Here is a 27094-nt window from a genome sequence, read left to right on the forward strand (position 1 = left end):
CTGCCTGGATGGTGACTCCACCACCTTTGTGGGCAGCCTCTTCAAATGCCTGAGAACCCTTACTGGGAAGAAATTTTTCCTCATACGCAACCTTCCCTGGCACAACTTGAGGCCATTTCCTCTTCTCCTGTCACTTGCTGCATATGAACTCCTTGGAGGTTGTAGAGGCTGATGAGGTCTCCCCTCAACCTCCTCTTCTCCACACTAACACCCCCAGCGCCCTCAGCTGCTCCTCACGAGCCCTGTTCTCCAGACCCTTCACCAGCTTTATTGCCCTTCTCTGGACACACTCTAGCACCTCAACATGCTTCTTGGAGTGAGGGGCCCAAAGCTGAACCCAGTATTTTGAGCTATGGCAAAACATAGGCTGGAAGAGAAGTGTGGCCAGCAGGTCAAGGGAGGTGATTCTCCCTCTCTGCTCAGCTCTGGTCAGACCCCACCTGGAGTACTGCATCCAGTTCTGGAGCCTCTGTTACAAGAGGGATCTGGACATGCTGGAAGGTGTCCAGGGAAGGGCCACCAGGATGAGCAGAGGGCTGGAGCTGCTCTGCTATGAAGGCTGTTCAGTCTGGAGAAGAGAAGGCTCCGAGGTGACCTTCTTGTGGCCTTCCAGGATCTGAAGGGGGCTCCAAGAAAGCTGGGGAGGGACTTTTTAGGCTCTCAGGGAGTGACAGGACTGGGGGGAATGTAACAAAGCTGGAAGTGGGGAGATTCAGACTGGATGTGAGGAAGAAGTTCTTCTCCATGAGAGTGGTGAGAGCCTGGAATGGGTTGTGCAGGGAGGTGGTTGAGGCTCCATCCCCAGAGGTGTTTGCAGCCAGGCTGGATGAGGCTCTGGCCAGCCTGCTGTAGTGTGAGGTGTCCCTGGCCATGGCAGGGGGGTTGGAACTGGATGAGCCTTGTGGTCCCTTCCAACCCTGACTGATTTTATGATTCTATGATAAGAGTGAAAACTTTCCTTTTTACCAAAAGTTAAAGGTTTAATCTGTATATCCAGTCACATAGTGCAGCAAGAGTTTGTAACTTTCAAGAACCATAGGATGGAGGGGGTTAGAAGGGACCTCTAGAGATCATCCAGTCCAACCCCGCTGCAAAGCAGGATCACTTAGGGCAGGTCACACATGAACACATCCAGGAGGGTTTTGAATATCTCCAGGGAAGGAGACAACTGCTCTGGGCAGCCTGCTCCAGGGCTCCACTACCCTAACAATAGAGAAGTTCCTCTTGCTGTTGAGATGGAAGCTTCTGTGTTCCATCTTGAACCTGTTGGTCTTTGCCTTATCACTGGGCACCACCAAAAAGAGATTGACACCTTCACCCTGGCACCCACCCTCCCAGACAATACACTGGTATTTCCTGAGCTTCTGCAATGTTTTTCTTCTTGTGGATTGGTGTTTCCTTCCAGGATGTGTTTTCATTCCTCTCTTCTATTTTTTCCATCTGCTGTGTAACTGAATAATCTGATTCTGTGGATCTTCCAAGCTCAGCCTGTCTCCTAGAAAAGTGGGCAATTGACATTATCACTTAATTGTGTCACCATCACTCTGTTCTTAACCTGGGAAAACAGGAGCCTTAATTGCATGTAGACATTAAGAAGACAGGCACTTCCTTCCTACAGGGACCTGATTTGCTGAGGAATCCTTTTGGAGTCAGCACATTAAGTAGTGAAGAAATTTAGCAAAGCTTAGGCTGAATGAGTAGATTTGAAATGTTTCTGGGTTCAGCAGTTAGCTCTGTGGTCTTACCCTCTGGTTAGTTACTGCCCTCACACCTTCCACCTTCCACTACAAGACACTCCACTTTTCCTCTGGTTTGAAAAAGGAACAGACATGTTTGATGGCAGCATCATGGTATTCATCATGTGCCACAGAATCTCAGGACTGTGTTGGTTGGAAAAGACCTCTGAGATCATCAAGTCCAACCATCAACCTAACACCACCATGGCCACTGGAATCATGGAACAGTTTTGGTTGAAAGGGACCTCAGAGATCATCTACTCCAACCAACCTCCCCACAGTGGATAGGGACACCTCTCAACTAGACTCAGCTGCTCAAGGCCTCATCCAATCTGGCCTTGAAAACCCCCAGGGAGGAGGCAGCCACAACCTCCCTGGACAACCTATACCAGAATCTCCATGTCTCGAAGTGCTGTGTCCACATGTTTCTTGAATACCTCCAGAAATGGTGAATCCACCATTTCCCTGGCCAGTGCTCAGGTTTAATGTCTTCTTGTTTATTTTAAATCCCTTACCAGTGAAGACCTTGAGCCTGTCTGAAATCCTCCTCACTAAGGTGAATCTGGCTTTCAGTTGATGCTGGAGGCTCAGGTGGGTTAATGAGTAGCTCTGGCAGATCTTGATCTAAGAGCATCTGATTTGATCACAGAGTCCTCTTGTCTTAAATACCTCTCTGCTTCTGGGGGCTGCTTGTTCATGGAACAAAGCTGGAAGTGGGGAGATTCAGGCTGGATGTGAGGAAGAAGTTCTTCCCCATGAGAGTGGTGAGAGCCTGGAATGGGTTGTGCAGGGAGGTGGTTGAGGCCCCATCCCTGGAGGTGTTTGCAGCCAGGCTGGATGAGGCTCTGGCCAGCCTGCTGTAGTGTGAGGTGTCCCTGGCCATGGCAGGGGGGTTGGAACTGGATGATCCTTGTGGTCCCTTCCAACCCTGACTGATTCTATGATTCTATGATTCTTCCACAGTTTCTTTCCCCTTTCTGTTTTCAAATACTCCACCTGATGGAGGTTGGGTGTTACTCAGATGGATTTTTAACCTGGTGAGGACCAGACAATATGATCACCAGAGTGGAATTTCAGAAGCCCATTTTATTCTCCTGCAAGGGTAGTGAATAACTGTAATATGGTTTTCTAACAATGCTATGAAGTTATTCCTGTTTCTAACCAAAGCCAAAATGCAAAATTCAGGTCTGCTAAACTCAGCAAAAGGTGACCACTGCCTCAGTTGTGCTGGGGGTCCACAAACCATACAAAAATTGGAAAGCAGAGATTGTGAGCTGGCAATCAGAGAATTTCAGAGGCTGGAAGGGACCTCGAAAGATCATCTAATCCATCCCCACTGCCAGAGCAGGATCCCCTACACAGCAAATTATTTCATATCCTCAGTGACAGTCATCTGCAGGACTTCTGTGGAGTGTGCTCAATGTCACTCCTTCCAAGGGCTGTGGTTTGAGGGCTGGGGAGCTTCCACAGCTTACTTCTGCAGCACTGGAACTATAGAGCTCTCCCTTTTTGGTTTTGACTGAAGGTGTCAGAAATGGCACTTGTGACCAGCCCTAGCTGGCACTGCTTTCAGGAGGCTGTTGGAATAGGTGACCTCTCAGAGATGCTGTCCAGCTGATGAAGTTCAGTGGTTCTACATTACTGAGTTCCACCTGAGCTTTCAAGGAAGTGTTTAAGTTGTGGATAGTCTCTGTGGACATTGTGAAGAGAGGCAGATTTCCCTTCTGTTAGTACTGTTTAGTACTGGTGAAGTTGTGGTTGGTGGTAGAATTTTGATTCATAGAATGATTTGGGTTGGAGAAAAAACTTTAGCATTGTCAAGACCAAGCCTTACCCCAGCACTGCCAGGTCACCAATGAACCATGTCCCTCAGCACCACATCTGCACAGCTTTGAACCCCCTCCGGGGATGGGGACTCCACCACTGCCCTGGGCAGCCTGGACCAGGGCTTGACAACCTTGAGAGGAAGAAATTGTTTCTCATATTCAACCCAAAACCTTCCCTGGTGCAACTTGAGGCTTTTTCCTCATATCCTATCATGTGTAGCATGGGAGAAGAGACCAACCCCTGTATGGCTCCAGCCTCCTTTCAGAGATTTGTAGAGATCAAGGTCTCCCCTCAGCCTTCTTTCCTTCAGGTGGAACAACCCCAGGTCCCTCATCTGCTCCTCACCAGACCCTTCACTACCTTGGTTGCCCTCCTTTGGACCTGCTCCAGCTCCTCAACGTCCTTCTTGGAGCGAGGAGCCCAAAACTGAACCAGTGCTCAAGGTGTGGCCTCACCAGTGTTGAGTGCAGTGGGACAATCACTTTCCTTGTCCTGCTGGTCATCCACCTACAAAGAGCAGACTCTGGTGACTGAGACCAGTACATCTACCTAGTTCCTAAAATGGTTGATACCATGTGGCCTTGCCTAAGTACTGCTACAGAAATGCACCTTGAAAGGTGCAAACCCTTCCAGACAGGCAGTTGTGTTGGCACTTTGAACACTGGTGTGCTGAGCAGAACAATCATAATTTCTTCAGAGACAAGAAATTCCCCAAACCAACTCATCTGCTTAAATTTGCTGAAGGACCTTGGAGCAGCACAGCAGTAGGAAGGAGATTTTTTTTATTTCTTTTTTTCCACAGATGTTCCCCAGATGTTATTGGCATGCCCATTTTTGAATAATAGGAAGGATACAAGGACTGGCTGTGTCCTTGCTACTCCCCTCTCCTTTGTTATTTCTTTGGCAAAAAAAAAAGGTTTTTGCCTACATTGTTAATTTGAGTTCCACAAACTTTCATTTTGAACTACAAAGCAGTTCTTGAGTTTCGGGAAGAGGAAAAAAAAATTACTCTGTGACATTCAAATTGATTATTTGCCAAGTGTGTGTTTGGAAGAGGAGAGACATGGCAGGATTAAAAAGGCTGCAGCTTTATTAGTGAACAGTGGTTTAATTAAGCCTTATGCACAATGTCTCTGGGAAGACTTTTGTCCACACTGTTAATTTCCAAGTGAGACCTCAACCTGCATCTCAGCTGCAGGCCAGCCCGTTAACCACGTGCTGCCTTGAAGCTCTTGGACAAGGCTCTGGTTTCTCCTCATCTCTTAAAACTCTGCCCATGTTCACTAAGGGTTGTGAAGTGTCTAAGATACCCCTGTCCAGTTTTCTGTGTATGCTCTTCATTGGAAGAAGTCTACCCATGCAGACATTGGTCTTGCCACCTCCAAAACTAATCCCTGATGCTTGGTGGCAAGAAAGTTTTGGGTTATTCTGGGGTTGTGGTGGGACATCAGACACGGGCTGAGGGACGTACAGAACATCTGGTAGCTGGCAGCTGTCAGTTTCTACTGCTCATGGTCAGCTTGATTAGTCAACAAGATTTAAGATTTAAAATACATTAGTAATTAGAAATGTTTGCACTAACAGAGCTGAAAAGTACAAAACCAGCTAAATACAGCAAAGAAGGATTATTGAACAGTGCCCAGCTGTTGTTAACTGTAAGAGCTTCAGAGCTCTTCCAAAGTCTCAATTAGCCTGACAATCTGGGTAATCAGCTCCTACAGGGCATCCAAGACCAAAGACAACTGACCCACACCCACGTTCTTGGGGTTACAGTTTTTGTCCTGGCATCATTAAGGGCAGATCCTGCAGTTGCCCAGATCTGTTCTCCTGCACAGCCTCTCTCTTCTCTAATGCAGGTTGGAGTGAGTCCTGCTTCTCTTTTCCTGTTTATCCACATGGCATTGCCTGTTACCAAGCAATGGGACATTGTGTGGTATAGGGGGAAGTGGTGGGTTGACCTTGGCTGGTTGTCAGGTGCCCACCCAGCTGCTCGAACACACCCCTGCTCAGCTGGACAGGGAGAGAGAATGAAACAACAAAAAAAATCACAGTCTCACAGTATATCAGAGGTTGAAGGGGACCTCAAGAGATCATCAGGTCCAACCCCCCTGCCAGAGCAGGATCACTTAGGGTAGTTTGCACAGGAATGCATCCAGGTGGGCTTTGAAAGTCTCCAGATAAATAGTGGATTGAGATAAGGACAGGAGATCACTAAGCAATTGTCATCATGGGCAAAACAAGTGACAAGAGGAAACAGCTTCAGGTTGCACCAGGGGAGGTTTAGGTTGGACATGAGGAACAATTTCTTCCCCAAAAGGGTTGTCAAGGCCTGTCCCAGGCTGCCCAGGACAGTGGTGGAGTCCTCATCTCTGGAGAGGTTTCAAAGCCATGGAGATGTGGTGCTGAGGGACATGGTTTGGTGGTGTCCAGAGAAGGGCAACAAAGCTGGTGAGGGGTCTGGAGCACAGCCCTGTGAGGAGCAGGTGAGGGAGCTGGGGGTGTTCAGCCTGGAGAAGAGGAGGCTCAGGGCAGACCTCATTGCTCCCTACAACTACCTGAAGGGAGGTAGGGGTTGATCTCTTCTCCCAGGCACCCAGGGACAGAAGGACAGGACACAGCCTCAAGCTGCACCAGGGGAGGTTTAGGCTAGATGTTAGGAAGAAATTCTTCCCAGAAAGAGAGATTGGCCATTGGGATGTGCTGCCCAGGGAGGTGGTGGAGTCACCATTCCTGGAAGTGTTTAAAGTAAGCCTGGATGAGGCACTTAGTGCCATGGGTTAGTTGATTAGATGGTGTTGGGTGATAGGTTGGGCTTGATGATCTTGAAGGTCTTTTCCAACCTGGCTAATTCTGTGTCCTGGCAGTGCTGGGTTAAGGGTTGGCCTTGTTGATCTTAAAGGTCTCTTCCCACCAAAACAATTCCATGATTCTGAAGTAGACCTGACTTAGGAAAATTAATTAATGGCCAGTTGACAAGAAAGCCAGGTAATGAGAAATAAGAAACATTTTAAAACACCTTCCCCCCTTTTCCTTCTGCCTGGGCTCAACATTACTCTTGATTTTCTCCCTCCCTCAGCAGCACACTGGGATGGAGCATGGGAGTTGTGGTCAGCCCATCACATGTCTCTGCTCCCTCACTCTCTTTCCCAACTGGAGCAAGTGCTCCAGGTGCATCTGCTCCCCTGTCTGCCTCCATGTGCTGCAGGGAGACCCCAGATCTCACCGTGGTCTTCACCAAAGGCTGCAGGGAAATCGCTGCAGCACCAGGAGGTTCTCCTCCCCCTCCCTCACTGATCTTAGTGCCTGTGAAGTTGTTTCACACATTCTCACTCCTCAGTCTGGCTGAAGCTGTGCAGGGCTTTTTTTTCCCCTCCTTCTTAAGTATGTGGAGGCAGTGCCACTGTCACTGATGGCCTTGGCCTTGGCCAGCTGCAGATCCATCTTGGAGCCAGCTGATACAGGCTCCATCCAGCATGGTGGAAGCATCTATCATCTTTCCACCAAAGCCACCTCTGTAGCCTCCCTATTGCCATAACATTGACACATAAATCCCATGCTAGGGCTTATGTCCTCACACTCTTGCCCATGAGGTCTTAATTAACATTTCTGTTAATGTTCATTTCTCTTGATGAGCCCATCTCTAGCTTCACCCCACAAATGCAATCCACCTCTTGCTTGTGCCACTCACCCAAGCTTAATTCTTCTCTTCCAATGAGCAAGAGGTAGCAAACCTCACAGAAGACCTGAGATACTAAGCAGGAGGAGATGCTCCATCAGTAGTGCTTCTTTCTCCCTTCTGCTGAAGGGTTTTACTGGCTGTGCACCATTGCTGATGAGCAAACTGGGTTTGTTTTCAGAGAGTCTCTGGGTAAAGCCCATCAAACAGCTGAAATGGGAATGAGCTTTCATCAAAAATACACAAAGGGCTTTTGTTGGGATTTTTTTTTTTTCTTGTTTTTATCCTGATGCAATGTTTTATAGCCCATGCAAAGTCTGGTGAGAAGTGTTGGAGGACTGCGTAGTGGACAGTATGAGTGCATCGTGATGCAGAGAGGTTTAACAGGAGGAACAATTATATTTAATTAAAGCACAATAAGGTCCCAGCCTGCAGAACTAAGCAAAGGTTTGAATGGGTGCAGGTTGCAGATGCTGAATGCGCTTAATCCTTGTTTTAAAACACGTCAAACAGACGTTGTTGGCTAATAAAGGATTAAAATGGCATCGAGAACCGTTTGGAACAGTAACAAAAGCTGCACCCCTGTGGGGTTTTGAGGCCTTCTTTTTCTCATCCCACCCACCAGCACAGACATCACAGCTTCCATGTTCAGTAGAAGACAGAATACTCTCAAGGTCTTCAGTTACCTCTGGAATTTCTGTTCTGTTATTATTCAGTCTGTAATCTCAATGAGACCCCCAATGTTTGGCCTGTGCTGCCTGAGCTAGAAGATTGCTCCCAATTTTCCAGTTAGGTCAACCAAAAAAATTAAGATATGATAGAAGGTCAGTGGAAGAAATTCATATCAAAACAACTGCTCACCATGTCATTATGACAACCTGCTGTAACAAATGCGCTTCTGTTTTAACTTATGACAATTAATTGCTAAAAGTAATTTAATCTGACAGTGGCAAGATGTTGAAAGGCTCCTGAAGATGTCATGAAAGCGACCTTTCTGCCCATGTGCAACCAGAAGCCATTTTTAACAAGGAGCCTCAAAAACAGTGCAACTTCTTTTGTACTTTGTTAATTAGTTATTGATTTGAAACAATGCCCTGCCAAATATTGTCAGATTAGCTAGACACCAGCAAGGTCACTGTGTGACAGTCTACTCCTGATAATCTCCTGGTATAGAAGAAGTCTTTTTTTTTTTTTTTTCTCTAAACCCTTTGTTCCAGTACCCTGAGAATTGCATTTCCTGGCTTTAGCATTTGTGCTAATTTAAAATACAGCCAAGCTGTCTGTTATGTCTTTGGGTGTTTTGAGTTGCTAAAAAAGAAAAATATAAAAATTGTCACTGTGTTAGAAAAAAATTGCTGGTGATCTGGTGTCTAATGATGTTTGGTGTCAGTGGTGTACCAACACCAATGCCTCTGCTGATCTGAGAGAAAAGCTCTAATAAAAAAGGTCAGCACCAGGTTGTTGCAGGATCCAAGCCACAGGTAAAACCTCTTTCAGTGCTGCCCAGTGACAGGAGAAGGGGCAAGAAGTACAAACTGGAACCCAGGAGGTTACATCTGGACAGGAGGAGAAAGTTCTTTGGTGTGAAGGTGTTGGAGCCCTGGAGCAGGCTGCCCAGAGAGGTTGTGGAGTCTCCTTCTCTGGAGAGATTCTAACCCCTGCCCTGGCCGTTGTGATCCTGGGCAAGGTGCTCTGGGTGCCCTGCTTTATGAGGAGGGTTGGACTGGATGATCTCTAGAGGTCCCTTCCAACTCTTGCCACAGTGGGATGCTGTGAAAATGAGGTTGCTTAGTGACTCATCAGGATTAATGACCATTTCCTATCTTATATTACTGTGAAACAAAAATAACAGAGTTGGGTCTGGGCAGGAAAACTGAGAGGCAAAATTAAGGCTTGAGTAGCTCAACACTCAACTTTTCAAATTACTGAGACAAGAACCAACAGAAAATGCAAATCTGAATTTCAGATTGTGTTTGTCATCTGCTTGGATAATTATTTTATGAGCTGGTGGCAGTTATTTCAAATACAATTAATTATAGCACACTACATATTAAGGCACTTCAGCAAATCTTTACAACTGTACATTAAATAAATACTGTATCAGTTGACTTAAAGCACTGAGCACTTTGCTCTCTTTATGAGGAGAAATCAAATAGCTTTGAGCCTGTTAAAAATCTTTCTTTCACTTAAATAACTGCTCTCGAGTGTGTATTATGAATAAAGACAGAGGCATCAGGAAGAAAAATACAGGGCAAGGCCCTTCTATTCCCTTTAACTCGTGGGAGAGAGATAAACTTTTTAACAGAGGCTTTACAGCTGAGCTTTGTTCTGAGACCATAGCTGTTAATGAAAATACTAACTTGTTGTTTCACTTAAATGTGTTGAAGTTTGTTAGATTCATTGTTTCCTGTGGTGGGGAAATCTGCATTTTTCTTGGCCAAAATGCTATTTTTCTTGCAATAGCATGGTTGGGGAAAAAAAAAAAAAAGAAAAAAGAGTCTGTTTCTCATTACAACATATAAACAGATGGAAAGAACTGGAAAGTAAAATAGTCTTTAAGTACTTTAGGAAATAGAAAAATAGCACTTCTGCTTGACTTCCATTAGGAGTTTTTGAGTGTTTCAGATCTGTTAATTTCTAAAGGGCTTGTTTTTAGTGTGCAGGAAAGTGCATGCCATCATTTGTACAACTGGCATGATGTCTCTTTGTGTCTTGCAAAAATGGTTATGTTTTTTTGTTAAAAGAATGGGTTACATTTTTTTTTTTCACTTGCTTGCCCCCCACAATTAATCTGTTAATTGCCAGAAACATGTCTGGCAGGGAAGACAGCTGCAAAGGTACAACCTGATGATGGTTTTGTTCTAGAAATGGTCTTTTGTTCCATAATTTGATCACACAAAAGAGTATCTTCGGTGATGTGTGTTGTGTTAGGCAGAAACATGTTGTGGGCAGGGTCTCAAACCATGAGATTAAGTGGTTTGGATAAGACAAAGAAGTGTGAGGAGACATAGAAGAAGCAGTGGGATACATGCCAGTAGTGTTGTACTGAAGTGCAGCTGCCCTGGTCTTGGGGTAGTTTTACCAGTTGGTTTTTACTCTTTGGCCAAACTGAGGTAGTTTTACTTAAGAGAAATTCTTGAGAGTGAGGGTGGTGAGACACTGGAACAGGTTGTCCAGGGAGGTTGTGGATGCCCCTTTCCTGGAGGTGTTCAAGGCCAGGTTGGATGAGGTCTTGAGCAACCAGATTTAGTGGGAGGTGTCCTGCCTATGGCAAGGGGGCTGGAACTAGATGATCTTTAAGATCCCTTGCAACCTAAACCATTCTATTAAATTAGATTAGGTAGGTCAGCCACAGGGGTTGGCAGATGCTCCATGCTTGGAGCATCATGACACAGGGATTTCCATGTGAGCTGCCCAGGTATTGTCTGTGCAAGCAGCTCTGGTCTAAGGAATTATCACATGAGCTTTCCCATGCAGGATTTCCAATTGGTTTGCCAGAAGATGCTGCTTCAGATTCAGGCTTCCTTCACCTGCAACCTTGCAAGTTATCTGGAAAGGGGACAAAAAATACCAAAAAAAGCTCAAAAAGTCCAAAAGTCTGTCAGAGAGCTAAAAGGGAAATTAGTTTCTGGGTTTTTTTTGCAAAAGTAAAACTTCCTTTGATTCATTTCCCTCCTTCCTCCTATTCTCTTCTCCTGCACCTCTTTCCTCTCAGTGAGTCAGCAATGTTCTTGTCCCCAGACTAAAAAAGACAAATGTCATATTTGTGTTTATTTATATGTCTTACTGATAAAATAATCAGCTTAGGTGACTCTTACTGCATCTGTCAGTTTGGATACAACATAAACATGCTGCAAATAATCAGGAGCAATATGTGTTTTGAAGGAAGGCTTTTAACTATTTATTTTCCAGTTCAGTGGGGAGCACCTGACCACTGAAAAAAAAACCCAAACCCATCATTTAAAATACCAACCCCCAGGTTTTCTCTTCAAGAGCCACCAAGAAACTGCTTTTGTCTGAATTTTTCTTCTTTTTGGTCTCCTTCCCTGCACTTTACCAGGTGATGATGACAGGACATGCCAAACTCCAGCAGGGTAATGGGAGTTTGATTCTTTAATTCTTTGATTTAAGCGTGGCACAGCACTGGAGCAGGCTTCCCAGAGAGGTGGTGAAGTCTCCATCTCTAGAGACATTCAAAACCAACTTGAACATGTTTCTTTGTGACCTGCCATAGGTGATCCTGCCTTGGCAGAAGGGTTGGACTTGATGATCTCCAGACATCCCTTCCAAACAGTAATATACTGTGATTCTGTGAAATCCAGACTGGAACAGCAGCTTGACAAAGCAGTCTTACCATGGCTGACAAGCAGAGAGATGATCCTCTAATAAGTTTTTGAGACTTAAGTAATTTAGCCTAAGATCTGGTGTTTACTTTTCAAACATCAAACCTCTTCAAGTTACAAAATGCCTTGAAAATTCTAACAAAAAGCTGAAAAATCCTGAGGGCAAGCCCTTAAACAACCTTGCAGCAGAAAATATTCATTGTGCAGAAAGGCTGATCCTCTGAAGTGTGGAGTCCCTGCAGATCATACAATCATAGAAATGTTTTGGTTGGAAAAGACCTCCAAGCTCATCCAGTCCAACTGTCAACCCAACACCACCATGGCCATTAAACCATGTCCCACAGTACATGTTTTTTTAACACCTCCAGGGATGGTGACTCCACCACTTCCCTGGGCAGCCTGTTCCAGTGCCTGACCACTCTTGCAACAAAGAAATTTCTCCCAAGCTCCAACCTAAACCCTCCCCTGGCACAATTTCAGGCCATTTCCTTTACTTCTGTCACCTGATGCTAGGGACAAGAGACCAACCTCCACTTCACTGCAACCTCATTTCAGAGAGCTGTAGAGAGCAATGAGGTCTTCCCTCAGCCTCCTATTCTCCAGACTACACAACCCCAGGTCCCTCAGCTGCTCCTCACCAGCCCTGTTCTCCAGACCCTTCCCCAGCTTTGCTGCCATGCACTCCAGCACCTCAATGTCTTTCTTGTGGTGAGGGTCCCAAAACTGAATTGAGCTGCAACCTCACCAGTGCCCACTACAAGGGCATGGTCACAGGTCTCTACTCCTGCTGACCACACTATTCCTGATCCAGGCCAGATGGAACAATGACATTTGCTGCTTTATTTTCCTTGCTTTTTGCATGGGTCTACAAGCAAACTCAATGTGCTCAACTTTGAGTTCTTAAAAAATTTCACATGAAGCACAAGGCTGTATTCTTGTACCAGCTGCGAGATCTTGACACAGCAGTGCTCTGAAAGGCCTACTGTGAAGACCTACCTTTACCAAAAGTGGAATATGGTATGAGGTCAGCAGTGCATTAATGCAGCTGAGACCACTGGCACCACTGTGAAGAGTACCTGTGGGCACTGATGACTTCACTCCATGGTTTTAGACCATGGTCTGAAGTATTATAGTTAGGGCTTGGAGGTGGGTCCCATGGCCGTGAGAGTGGAAAGAGGGTTTTGATTTCCAGGGTCAGCTTGTTCCTCACTGAGTGGAGGTGGTTGGGGAGCTTTGAAAACAGGAGGAGGAAGTGGTTTGGCTGTTTTTGTTTTGTTTTGTTTTTTAATTCAGAAGCAGCTCTAAGTTGGGAACTCTGTTAGTTGAAGGCTTAGCTGGAAAAACTTCTCTGGCTTGGAGCTGCTTTGTTTTTTCTCTTGTGTGCAAGAAAGCTGGATTTAAAGAGGGAAAGTAACTCCCTCGTGCTGCCCTGGGGGAGGTTAGGATCTGAGCTCCCTCTGTTCCCACATATATATAGCATAGCTGTGAGTTTTATTTCCTGACCACCACTGCCAGGGAAGGCCCAGCTTGCATCTGAAGTGGGGAAAGTGGGACAGGATCCGAAGTCATCTTGGATGCTAATTGCGGTGGGAGCTGGGGAGAACGGAGGCCCCAGGGAGGACCCAAAACATGCAACATAAAAAAAACCAAACCAAAACAAAACAAAAAACTCTGGCTAGACATTTGTCAGCCATGCCTTAGCTAAAATCTGACAATTTCAGCAGTTGTGCTGTGGCATGGCACAGGTATCACCACCTACCCCCAAGCACTTCATCCCCTCTGCACTGGTGGTGGCAATTTAAATACCATCTCAGTCTGCCCACTGATTTGCATCTTTTATTTAGCTATTAGATTTTGCATATTCTATGTAATATTTAGCAGGTCTGTCAAGACTGCCTGCTTCCCTGATAAATTGTGGGGACTGCTGGAGATGGAACCACTCTCTGCCTTAATACAATGTGTGGTTAAACTGCAGCACATAAGACCTCTGGTCTTCCTTTCTGCTGCTGACTGTAAGATAGGGCTTCATCAGCAATATTGGGAATATTTCCATCACTGGCCCACTTCACAGATAAAAAAGGCACAAGAAATTAAAAAGAATCACCTCAAATAGATCTGGGAATGAGGCTGAGATCCATACTATGAAAAACACAACCTTCAGTCACTTTGCTGCATTAGTTCCCAAAGACATGTGCCAAATTAGCACCTTGGCTGTGCTGTTTATATCTGTGACCTCACAAATGACCAGGCTTAGCTGTTGTGATATCCTGGCTGGCTGACAAGTAGCTACAACCTTCTGCCAGAGTAGATGTCATGCCCCCATCTCAGAAAGTGCCTTTAAAACAATCATATCTGGTCTGGGTTGAAGGAAGCTTTAAAACTCGTCTGATCCAACCCCCCTGCAGTCAGCAGGGACATTCAATATCTTTATCAATGATCTGGATGAGGGCATTGAGAGTCCCCTCAGCAAGTTCTGATGATACAAATCTGGGGGGGGTTGGCTGACACCCCTCAGGCTGTGCTGCATCCAACGTGACCTGGGCAGGCTGAGAGCTGGCTGCAGGCAAACCTCATGGAGTTTAATAAGGACAAGGGCAGGGTCCTGCTTCTGGGGAGGAAGAACAACAGGCACCAGGACAGGTTAGAGGCTGCCTTGCTGGAGAGCAGCTCCACAGAGAAAGACCTTGGAGTGCTGGTGGGCAGCAAGTTCTGCATGGCACAACAATGTGCTCTGGTGGCCAAGAGAGCCAATGGGATCCTGGGGTGCAGCAAGAAAGGTGTCCAGCAGGGCTAGGGAAGTTCTTCTGCCTCTCTACTCTGCCCTGCTCAGACCACCCCTGCAATCCTGTGTCCAGTTTGGGGCTCCCCAGTTCCAGAGAGACAGAGACCTGCTGGAGAGAGTCCAAGGGAGAGCCAGGAGGATGATTTGGGGACTTGAGCATCTCCCCTGGGAAGAGAGCCTGAGAGCCCTGGGGCTGTTTAGTGTGGAGAAGAGAAGGCTGAGAGGGATCTGATCAATGTCTATCAATAGCTGAGGGGTGGGTGTCAAGGGGAGGGGGCCAGGCTCTTTTGGGTGGTTCCCAGTGCTAAGCCAAGGAACAATGAGTTCAAACTTGAACATAGAAGATTTCAGCTGAACATGAGGAGAAACTTCTTGACAGTGAGGGTGACAGAGCCCTGGAGCAGGCTGTCCAGGGGGGTTGTGGAGTCTCCTTCTCTGGAGGCTTTCAAAGCCCACCTGGATGCATTCCTGTGCAGAGTACCCTCAGTGATCCTGCTCTGGCAGGGGGGTTGGACCTGATGAGCTCTGGAGCTCTCTTCCAGCCTCTGATACACTGTGAGACTGTGAGACTGTGATCTGCAACTAGACCAGATTGCTCAGAGTCCCAAACAACCTGACCTGCAATGGTTACAGGGATGTGGCATCTCCCTCCTCTCTGGGTAGCCTGGTCCAGGGTCTTACCACTCTCATCGTAAAAAAATTCTTCTCTATGTCTATTCTCAATCCACCCTCAAGAGGTGATAGTCTTTTTGTTTCCCTAATTAATCCTGTAAGGTAAGTGGAAGAGGTAGGCATTTTTACATCCAACGGCTCTTGGTTTGATCCCTGCTAAGGTCACAACTAAGGGAAAATAAAATGTGACTGTTTCTGAGTGCACGTGAGCACTGCTGCAGAGCAAAATAACATCACTCACCAGTAGTGCACTTACATTATCTTCCTGTTGAACCTTTGCAGGTTCAGTGCTGTTTCCATAGAGCTACACCAGACACTGGTGACCATGAACCTGCTCTGCCACCTACACAGCTGATCACGTCCTGCTGGGTTTTGTTGTTCCAACGACAAAGTATGGCAAAGTATGCAGGTAGAATCCATGGAAGAAGAGGGAGAAGGATTGTGCCCTTCATTCAAACCTCCAAGGCTAAAGCATCAGCCGACTATGATTTTATCTGTTCCCCTCTTGTTTTACCACAAGCCCTCTCCTTCTCACTCAACTCAGGATGCAGCAACTGGAATAACTCCTGTGACCCACAGCTCATCCCTCATTGTCCTTGCTCCCCAGTGCTACTAGCAGAACCTGCTCTACTGAACTTCAGGTCCATGTTGTGAGATTAAACATTTGTTACAGGTCTGCTTCCACTCTCACTTTTGTTCCTGTGTCTTCTACCCCTGTCATGTGGCTGCTTTGCCACCAAGATGATCTTGATATAGTCACCTTCACCTGCCGTCTTCTGCAGCCACCTTTTGTCTTGTTTCACACTGCTGGACTCATCCCAATGTAGAAGGCAGTCTCTCATGCCACCCTTCCTGAAAACAATTATTTAATGGCTCTGCAAGAGCCATTCCATCTTCATATATCTCCAAGCTTTTTGCTTCCACATTTTTTCCTGGTTTGGGTTTCTGCATTTTCCATACTTTTCCTCCTCTTTGCTGGTAGTAATAAAGTAGCTGAGGGGAAAAAAATCACATACTGACTGGTTTCTTTGCTTCTGTTCTGTTTCCATGACTTCAAGTCCTCATACACCTTGTCCTGCACTTTTGGAAGTTTTGCAGCTGCTCTGGTGGTAAAATCCATCATATGGTTTCGTGGGACAGCAATGTGCCCTTGTGGCCAAGAGGGCCAAGGGTATCCTGGGATGCATCAAGAAGAGTGTGGCCAGCAGGTCTAGGGAGGTTCTTCTTACCCTCTACTCTGCCCTGCTGAGACCACATCTGGAACCCTGTGTCCAGTTCTGGGCTCCCCAGTTCCAGAGAGACAGAGACCTGCTGGAGAGAGTCCAACGGCAGAGCCAGGAGGATGATTTGGGGACTTGAGCATCTCCCCTGGGAAGAGAGCCTGAGAGCCCTGGGGCTGTTTAGTGTGGAGAAGAGAAGGCTGAGAGGGATCTGATCAATGTCTATCAATAGCTGAGGGGTGGGTGTCAAGGGGAGGGGGCCAGGCTCTTTTGGGTGGTTCCCAGTGATAAGCCAAGGAACAATGGGTTCAGACTTGAACAGAGAAGATTTCAGCTGAACATGAGGAGAAACTTCTTGACAGTGAGGGTGACAGAGCCCTGGAGCAGGCTGTCCAGGGGGGTTGTGGAGTCTCCTTCTCTGGAGACATTCAAAATCCACCTGGATGCATTCCTGTGCAGACTACCCTCAGTGATCCTGCTCTGGCAGGGGGGTTGCACTGGCTGATCTCTGGAGCTCTCTTCCCACCTCTAACATTCTGTGATTCTGTGATTCATTGTGCTCCACCAAAATGAAACTGTTTTTGTCTTGTGTAAGGCAAATATTTGCAAAAGGAGTAAAGAAAATGCAGCAGGTGATGACCATCATTTAGGGTAAGGTTCATAAGGGTGCTGTTGGAGGAGGATAAAGATAAGGTAGCTGTAAAAAGAGGTCCTGCCAGCACAGGAGGGGACCAAAGAGAGTTGCTATCACTTTTGTTGTTTGATTTTCATTTGAGATTTATGGAACGAGAGAGAGGGTATGAAGGGGAGGGAAGTGTAAATGCAAGTGCAGAGGAGAAGGGAGAGCAGTGACAGAAGGACATGAGGAGGGCACCAGGGCTGTGAGAAGCAAGGTCATAGGATGTTAGGGGCTGAAAGGGACCCCTGAAGACCATCAAAATCGAACCCCTCTGCCAGAGCAGGACCATACAATACAGCACAAGTGACAGTGGAACACAACCAGATGGAGCTGGAAAGGCTCCAGAGAAGGAGACTCCACAACCTCTGTCGGCAGCCTGCTCCAGGGCTCTGTGACCCTCACAGTGAAGAAGTTCCTCTTCATGTTGAGGTGGAACCTCAACATGCTGTAGTTCATATCCACTGCCCCTTGTCCTATCCCAAGACAAGATGAGGTATTCCCAGTGATGGCAAACCCAAAGTGCCCATCTCTGGCCTGTTAGGTCCTTCAGAGAGTTGGTTTTTAACTCTGCTGCTATTGAAGCAAGGGGCAGAGTTCCTCCTAACTCACTTGATACCTAATAAATTCAGAGCTTCACAGATCTTGCCATGGCAGGAGCATGGATTAAATTCTTCCCCATTCCTTCATCTTCAGCATTTACCACCTGTGCCTTCTGGTTTCTGTGTACACATAGAAGCATACACACCTATACATGCACACCTGCATCAACTTGCTGTGAAAGTGTGGCTTTCTAGAAAGTTTCCAGTGAAAAATGCATTTAATTTTTACTGTGCCCATCACCTAAGGACTCTGCAAAATGTGCTGCTGGTCTGAGTCAGGTTATGGTGATCAAGAATTGCCTACCATCAGGAACGTGCTATATCCCCTTGCTGTTCATTTCAGACCTTCAAACACAGAATTTTCTTCTAATCTAGTTTTCTGTTCAGGAAAATTATTTTTTTATTGTACAGAAGATATCAGTTGCCTCTGAAAACACTTTGATCCTGGAAGCTTTCAGTGACAGGCTGCTACTCCTAGGTTGTGTTTTTATCATAGCACCATAGAATGGCTTTTATTGTTATATTAATTTTAATTTAATGATTCTAGTGGTCATGGGGGTGCAGGTCAGAAGTTTGGATTTGATGATCTTAGAGGTCTTTTCCAACATGAATGGGTCTGTGTTTTCTCAAAAGGGTTGGGGGAATTGCAGAAGTTTGCCTGCCCCAAGGCTCAGTGAGGCAATGAGAGGAGCTCTGTGCAACTGCAAAGGTCCTGCTGATGAGCAAGGATCTCATATTTCCAAGGAAGGGCTGGAGCTGGGAGACCTGAGCCTTCTCCATCCCTCATCCTCTCAGCCAGCATGTGGTTCTGTTCCCCTGTTTTTAACACATGTACCATACTTATTTACAGTAGCTCCTCAAGCTAGGAGGAGAAATTGTTTTGCTGTGATAAGCAGTAATTATAGAAACCACCTTCAAGTAAATTGTTAAAAAGCTATTCAGTTGTGTGGCATATTTCCCCATTTGTATGCATTTCACTTTTCACTTGTCTCAGGAAAAATGTGATTCCAACTGTGATTTAAAAAAACAAAGTAGAAGGAGAGAGCTGTCACTGGAGCTTAAAACTAATTTGATTTTCTTGATTTGATTTTTTTGTTTTTTTGAGTTTGGATGAATTTGAAGTTGAAGATGAGATCAGAGCTGCTCTGCCCCAGTAAAGTCTGTAGTAAAATCGTTGAATTGTTTCAGTTGGAAAAGACCTCGAAGATCATTGAGTCCAACCACCAACCCAACACCAGCATGGCCATTGCAGAATCAAAGAATCACAGAACTGTCAGGGTTGGAAGGGTCCTCAAGGATCATCCAGTTCCAACCCCCCTGCCATGGCCAGGGACACCTCACACTAGAGCAGGTTGCTCACAGCCACATCCAGCCTGGCCTTAAACACCTCCAGGGATGAGGCTTCCACCACCTCCCTGGGCAACCTGTGCCAGTGTCTCACCACCCTCACGGGGAAGAGCTTCTTCCTAACATCCAATCTGAATCTCCCCACTTCTAGCTTTGCTCCATTCCCCCCAGTCCTATCACTCCCTGACACCATCAAAAGTCCCTCCCCAGCTTTCTTGTAGCCCCCTTCAGATACTGGAAGGCCACAATAAGTTCTCCAAGGAGGCCTGTTCCAATGCCTGAGCACTCTTGCAGCAAGGAAATTTTTCTTATCATCCAATTTAAACCTCTCCTGGCACAATTTCAGGCCATTTCCTATCACTAATCATTAGGGAGAAGAGACTAACCCCCACTTCACTCCAACCTCCTTTCAGGGAGCTGTAGAGAGCAATGAGATCTCTCCTCAGCCTCCTCTTCTCTAGGCTAAACCACCCCAGTTCCCTCAGCTGCTCCTCATAAGCAGTTCAAGGCCTCCAGCTCTTGCTCCATCTCTAACTTTCAAGCAACAAGTTGCTTTAAAAAAAAAAAAAGGTAAAATTTGGCATTGAAACAGGAAATATGTGAACCTGTCACAGCAAGCAGTCTCAAAGGGCAAGCTGCTTTGCAGGAGCTAATTAACCTTAGGAAATAATTACACAAATATGCAAATGTTGTTTAGATAATTCCATGTGTTATCAACTCAGGTAGTCCATCATAACTGCAGACCTTGCAATGTCTAGGTGTTAGAATCTGGCATAGTTGATAAGGCTTTGGTTGCTGCATCGCTTTCAGCTTGGTATTTAGCAATTAATGGCTGTGGTATTACATGAGTAAATTCAACCTGGTGTCTTGAATGCAGCAGAACCTAGCATGGTATTCACCCTCTGCACACTGCTTATCTGCCTACTCCTAATGGCTCCAGACATTAAAATGTTATATACCTCTCAACTCCTACCAGTACTAGGAAAAAAAAATGACAGACCAAAAAACCCTGCTGTCTTCATCTACTTGTTTTGTTGTTAGTTTTGGGTTTGTTTTTTTTTCCCTCACAAAGGATAAATTTACCCACCATTATTTTGGGGTTTTGGGGGGACTTTGAAAGAAATAAAACCAAGATAACAGAGAGAATTCTAAATCTGCAGCCAGGCTGGATGAGGCTCTGGCCAGCCGGATCTAGTGTGAGGTGTCCCTGCCCATGGCAGGGGGGTTGGAACTGGATGATCCTTGTGGTCCCTTCCAACCCTGACTGATTCTATGATTCTACGGTTTTCTTAACACACAACCTGTTCTGAAGCAATGTTTCTTACAAGTGTGGTTCTCTTCCATGCTGCATAGGCCTGGATGGCCAGACCCTAAGAGTGGTGGTGAATGGAGTGAACTCCAGTTGGTGGCCAGGCACCAGTGGTATTCCCCAGACCTCAGTGCTGGGGCCTGATCTCCTTAATTAATGTCTTCATCAATGATCTGGGTGAGGGGATTGAGGCTCCCTCAGTAAGTTTGCAGGTGAGACCAAGTTCAGTGAGAGTGTTGTAGAAAGCCTCAACAAAGGGATCTGGCCAGGCTGGATCCGTGGGCTGAGGCTGGAGAGATGAGGTTCAACAAAGCCAAGTGCTGAGTCCTGCACTTGGGTCACAACAACCCCAGGAGCTCCCCAGGCATAGGGCAGAACAGCTGGAAAATACCCAGCAGGAAAAGACCTGGGGGTGCTTGTAAGTACCTGGCTGAAGAGGAACCAACATTGTGCCCAGGTGGTCAAGAAGGACACCAGCATCCTGGCCTGGATCAGCCATGTTGTGGCCAGCAGGAGTAGGGCAGGGATTGTCCCTCTGTACTGGGCACTGGTGAGGCCACACCTTGAGTACTGGGTTCAGTTTGGGGCTCTTCACTCCAAGAAGGACATTGAGGGACTGGAGCAGGTCCAGAGAAGGGTCTGGAGAACAGGGCTGGTAAGGAGCAGCTGAGGGTGTTTAGTCTGAAGAAGAGGAGACTGAGGAGAAAACTCATTGCTCTCTACAACTCCCTGAAAGGAGGTTTGAGCCAGGTAGAGGTTGGTCTCTTCTTCCAAGTATAGATAGCAATAGGATGAGAAGAAAGAGCCTCAAGTTGTGCCAAAGAAGGTTTGGATTGAACATTGTGCAAAATTTCTCCCCCAAAAGTGCTGTCAAGGCCTGGCCCAGGCTGGTAGAGTCCTCATCCCTGGAGGGTCTTCAGAGTGGTGTAGGTGCAGTGCTGGGGGACATGGTTTAGTGGTGACCTGGCAGTGCTGGGTAAATGGTTGGACTCGATGATCTTAAAGGTCTCTTCCAACATAAATGATGTTGTGATTCTATACCCTGAGACAGTTACAAAATCACACAGAAACACTCAGGTTGGAAAGGACCCTTGGGGATCAAGTCCAGCTGATAACCCTGCTGTGCAAAGTTCATCCCCAAACCATGTCCCCAAGCACCTTTAAACACATCCAGGGTTGGTGTGTGGCAATGTAGTCATGGGCTGCCATTCTTGGTCTCACAAAATAGAGCCCAGTTAGTCTAGGCTGGAGTGGACTTGACCTGAGGCTAAGTAGTTCAACTGCTCAGCAGACAACCTCTTCCCTACTGCAAGCTCAGTCAGCTGTAGGAGAGGTTCTGGCCTTGGGATATTAAATGGCTTCATATATATATATATGTGAGAAACATGAGTTTATTAGTCATTGTCATATGATTTTCATAGATTGTACTATTAAACTATTTGATTACAGTTTTGGTATTAAAATTAAAAGCTCCATGTTAACCATTTATGATCATTTTTTGAGGAGGGACTGTTTCGGTTTAAGAAGTGAGGCATTTTTTTTTGCATAGTTTAAAAATATTGGGTTTTAATATTAGGGTGAAAAAGCAAAAACAAAAACACAAGTCTTCTAGGAAAAGAAATCTGATCTTAAATCAGTGTTTGTGAATCTCAGAATCTTAGAATCACAGAACACTAGGGGTTGGAAGGGACCTCTGGAGATCATCAAGTCCAACCACCCTGCCAAAGCAGGGTCCAGGAATGTGGTTAAGGATCTGTCGTTGGAGACATTCAGGATCAGACTTGATGTGGCCCTGAGCAGCTTGACCTAGTTGGAGATGTCCCTGCTCACTGCAGAGATGTTGGACAAGATGACCTTTGAAGATCCCTTCCAACCTGATGCAATCTGTGAATCTGCAACCACCTAGGGCAGGTCACACAGGAATGTGTCCTTCCACCTGAAATAAAACCACCTGGAATAAAATGTCATGCTATTTTCCAATACTTAATGATCACTTCTGGTTCAAAAGGAAAATGTCCACGTGGCAAGAGTATCTAGGGGATTAGCCCCACACACCTGTAATTAATCAGGACCTTTAACCACCTTTGTCTCCAAGTCAATCCCTGTGCAAGTATATGGCAGGTGTTCGATATCTGATGGCCACCATAGGCACCGATGGCAAATGAGGTGTATTTACTTATTTCAGTGAAAAAGACTCAAATGCAATAATTACAAGGAAAGAGACATTAATTTATTAGTGAATTAAAGGGTAAAACTTTCCATTAAAAATGGAGGCAGGTGGGGTGTTGCATGATGGCAGCACAGGAGAAGGTTGTGCCTGCTGTACTCAGAGCATCTGCTCCAACCATGTCCTGAGCACCATGGAGCTGGGGTGCAGAAATCAGGTCAAGCAGGTACCTGATCTGCAGCAATCTGGTTTTCAGTTACTGTGTATTGGTTAATTATCACATGGAGGCCTTTTCATGTGGTATTGTTTGGGTTTTGTTTTGTTTTGTTTTCAATTGATGTTTTATTTTTAATGATATATGTTCATAGAAACATAGAATGGTTTGGGTTGGAAGAGACCTTATTATTTTATGGGGTTTTTAAATTATATATATATTAAATAGATATATATATATATATATATATATATAAATTGTATATAAATATATATAATTATATATAATTATATCTAAATACATATATATGAAACATATGTTCTAGGAATATATACAGATATGAATATATATATATATATATTCAAAGAATAAATTTTTTTTTTTTTTCAAAGAATCACAGACTGGTTTGGGTTGGAAGAGACCTTCAAAGTTCATCTAGTCCAACCTCCCTGCAGTCAGCAGGAGTATCTTCAACTGGATCAGGTTGCTCAGAGCCCCAGACAACCTGACTTGGAATGATTCCGTCTCCTACCTTTCTGGGCAACCTGGGCCAGTTTCTTACCACTGGAAATTAGGTATTAGGAAATTCAGCCATGACTTCCACATGTCCAAAGAATCTGACTCTTTATTTAGATGTAGAACTGGGTATAGGCACCCAATTTCCAGCAGTTGGAAATTTGAGTTAATTTTTCTCATCTCAGCCTGTTTCACAAATGGGAATGCTTTCAGCTTTAGCTGCCCTCTGAGGTACATGGTGTGATTTTTCCATTTCCTTCTCCATAGTCACATAGAGAATTATCTAAAGCATGACCAAGAGGCCCCTACTTTATCAAATAATTCAACAAGGTGCTGTGTAAGTGTGTTCTGTTTAGCTGAAAAGAAAGAATGCAACAGCTGCCTGAAGCTGTCACCTTTCATACGGAAACTACACCATCTATCCTCTTAATTTAACCCAGACCAGGCAGGGGAGGTTAATTCTCATGGATCCAGGGCAATTTGAAATCCCAAGGAGACCAGACAGAGGTGCCCTCTCCTGCAGACAGATGTTTCTCATAGGGACACAGCACTGGTTTATTCTCCATCTGAGTTGTTTAAGATGTGGTTACCAGGGGGAAAAAACAAGCAGATGCTCTTAAAAAAAAAACATATATCTTTTCTGCTAAGCAGGCACAACTCCTCCAGACTCCTTCTCACACATATGTGCTTTTACTACCTTGCTGAGCAGAGTGTGTGCAGCAGCACCATTTGTCCTGACGTTCCATGGCTGTTTTGTCAGCAGTAACCAAGCAAACTGCGGTCACACTCTATGCCTTAACTCCTTCTAGCTCATTTCTTTTTGCTTCTGTAAAACCGTGTTGAGTCTCTGTGCTGATCTGTGAAGCAGTGCAGCTAATGATGTGGCTTGCTAGACCCCTGGTTATGCTTTAATTGGTGGAAGGGGTTTTTTTAGGGCTGAGCTTCTGAATCCTTCAGAAGCTTCTTGCTGCTGTTGTAGTCTCGCAGAAACCCTAAGCTGCTTGCTTTTCCTGACACAAAACACCTGAAAATGCAATATTAACAAAAAAAAAAAAAATACCCCAAGCTTTTCATCTGAATGTTAAAATAGGGTTATGTACCTGTGGAAAAAAAAATAGCTGTTAAGAGAATTAGTAGTAACATTAGTGTTTAAAAACAAGCATCTTCTGCATATTTAGCTAAAAAACATCTTTTATGTAAACCAGTGATTTAAACACTCTCCCAGTGTTTTAATGTGCCTTCTCCTGGGATGCATTCAGAGAAGTGTGGCCAGCAGATCAAGGGAGGTTCTCCTCCCCCTCTACTCTGCCCTGATGAGGCCACACCTGGAATATTGCATCCAGCTCTGGGCTCCCCAGTTCAAGAGGGACAGGGATCTGCTGGAGTCCAACAGAGGGCTAGCAGGATGATTAAGGGACTGGAGCACTGCCCTGTGTGAGAGCCTGGGGCTGTTTAGTCTGGAGAAGAGAAGACTGAGAGGGGATTTAATAAAGGTTTATAAATATCTGGGGGCTGGGGGTCAAGAGGGATGGGACAGGCTCTGCTCAGTTGCACCCTGTGATAGGACAAAGGGTAATGGATATAAACTACAGCACAGGAGGTTCCACCTCAACATGAGGAGCAGCTTCACTGTGAGGCTCACAGAGCCCTGGAGCAGGCTACCCAGAGAGGTTGTGGAGTCTCCTTCTCTGGAGACTTTCAAGAGCCATCTGCATGCATTCCTGTGTGACCTGTGCTGGATTCTGTTGTCCTGCTCTAGCAGGGGGGTTGGACTCAATGATCTTCTGAGGTCCCTTCCAATGCCTAACATCCTGTGAGCCTGTGATTCTCCATGTTTATTGTAATTAGGCTACATTCCTTTCCCATAGGAAACTCCAGTTCAAGTTGTCCTTCAGCTTTATCTTTAATAACTCAATCAGCATTTTTCTAATTAAATTTCTTTTTTGAAAACCTGCCTGTTTCTTCACAGAGGGGGGAGTCTTTACCTCCTTTGCCAAATTCCAACACAGGGCTGAAAGAAAACAAGCCCTTTCCTCGTGCCAAGGTGGTGTGGAATTGTTGGTACATAATTAGTTAAAGCTAGGTTCTGTCGTAGCCAATCAAGAGTAGAATCTGCCCAGGATTGAGAAGAAGACTTCAGAGCACTTCACTGCTTTTTGACAAATTTGTTTAAATGGCTGCTGCCTTAGGGGGGGGAATATTTAAAAGCACATAATTATTTTAAAAGCCTTGAGTCCAGTTCCATAAAGATTTGTAGCCGTCTCACTCCTATTTAGGAATCTGGGCATGAGAGTAGGAGTAAAAGCCTGATTCCACCACGTTATTTAGTTGTCTGTCTTCTCATTGATTTTAGACACTTGGAAGAACTTAAATTCCCCAAACTGAGCTGTGGAATGGGACTAAGACCTAAATCGCATCAATGTCCTTGGTGAAGTTACAGTAATTCACAGCATGTAGTTAGCATCTTCTGTTTGCCAGCAGCCTTTGCTGGTTTGTGCTTTATTTTCCCCAAGGAAACAAAGGTTTTGTGGTCTGCATCTGAGTCACCCACAGGGTATGAAGTTGTGGGTGGAGCAAAGCAAAGAGGAAAAGTGTGCAGATTTGGGGAGATTACATTAAAGAGTCCAGCACAGAGCCACAAAGCTGCTGCAGGTAGTCGAACATCTCCCTGTGAGGACAGGCTGAGGGAGCTGGGGCTCTTTAGCTTGGAGCAGAGGAGCCTGAGGGGTGCCCTCATTCATGCTGATGAAGATGTGCAGGGATGGAGCCAGCCTCTGCTCAGTGATGTCCAGTGATAGGACAAGGAGCAGTAGGTGCAAGCTGGAGCAGAGCATGTTCCACATGAACATAAAGGAAAACTTTTCATTGTGAGGGTGACAGAGCTGCCCAGAGAGGTCATGGAGTCCCCTGCTCTGGAGACATTCCAAACCCACCTGGATGCATTCCTGTGGGACCTCCTATAGGTGGGCCTGCTCTGGTGGGGGGAGGGGGGGTTGGACTGGATGATCTCTGGAGGTCCCTTCCAACCTCTAACATTTTGTGATTCTGTGATGACCTTGACTCCTCAGCTTTCTCTGGCATGAAAGAGCCTGGAAAACACCTGCAATGTTGTGCTGTTGTCCTGGTGGGACAGGACAATTAGCAGACCATCTTACTCTTGTCACCTGAGACTGGTCAGATTTGTAGTTCTGATATGGAGAACTTGAGAAATAAGTGAAATATGAGAAAGACAGGGCTTTTTGGAGTGAAATAGAGAGGGGGTTTGCAGGGCTTCCCGAGAGCCTCTAAGACAGAGGCACGACAGCGCAACCTTTGCGTTTGAGTGCCCTAAAATCAGTGTAAATCACCCCATTGCTTTCAGCAACTCTTAGAGTGACTGATGGTCACAAATTCTTGTTCAAGGATAAGAAAAAGCACTCCCCTAACTACCAAAGACTCCAAAGTGATGTCTAATGTGCAAGCAGTCAAGCTGTGTTTTATCCAGGCTTGATCTCACGCTCTGCCGTTACAGAAAGCAGCATTGAAAAGAGCAGCTAAAAACAAACAAACAAAAAACCCAAAATCAAACCAACATAATTTTAATCTTTGGCAGATTTCTGTTGGCCCACAATATGAAAAAAAAAATCATAAAGGCTGCAATTGTATTTATATTGTTCCTACTTGGTTTTGTTTGTTTTATCAGACTGAGGCTTAACAACTTTAAACAAACCATCAGCGAGCGAGCGGTTGACAAAGAGTTGTCAAAAGAAAGAGAATCAGAGCAGTGGTTTCATAGTTCCTTTGAATGCCTCTGTTTAGCTGAATTGCCATCATGGTATTTAGACAAAAAAAAATTAATTTTTGCAGATGCATGATTTTTTTTTCTTGTATTTACTGCAATAAGCCACAAATAAAGCAACTGTTTTCACTGCCTGTAAACCACAGTCTTAAATTTCTTTTATTTATACAAACGAATCTGTTCTGGGTTGGGGGTTTTTTGTTGTTTTGTGGGGTTTTCGGGGTTTTTC

The 27094-nt window shown here is 45.5% G+C and overlaps 1 protein-coding gene across 2 annotated transcripts in view; it reads left to right on the top strand.

Moving 5' to 3' along the window:
- The window catches only part of FAM172A (family with sequence similarity 172 member A), a 341242-nt gene that overhangs the window by 150291 nt on the left and 163857 nt on the right, over positions 1 to 27094 (top strand). The gene's annotated exons all lie outside the window — the stretch shown is intronic.

The sequence above is a fragment of the Indicator indicator genome, chromosome Z, assembly GCF_027791375.1.
Source record: "Indicator indicator isolate 239-I01 chromosome Z, UM_Iind_1.1, whole genome shotgun sequence".
Classification (NCBI taxonomy): Eukaryota; Metazoa; Chordata; class Aves; order Piciformes; family Indicatoridae; genus Indicator; species Indicator indicator.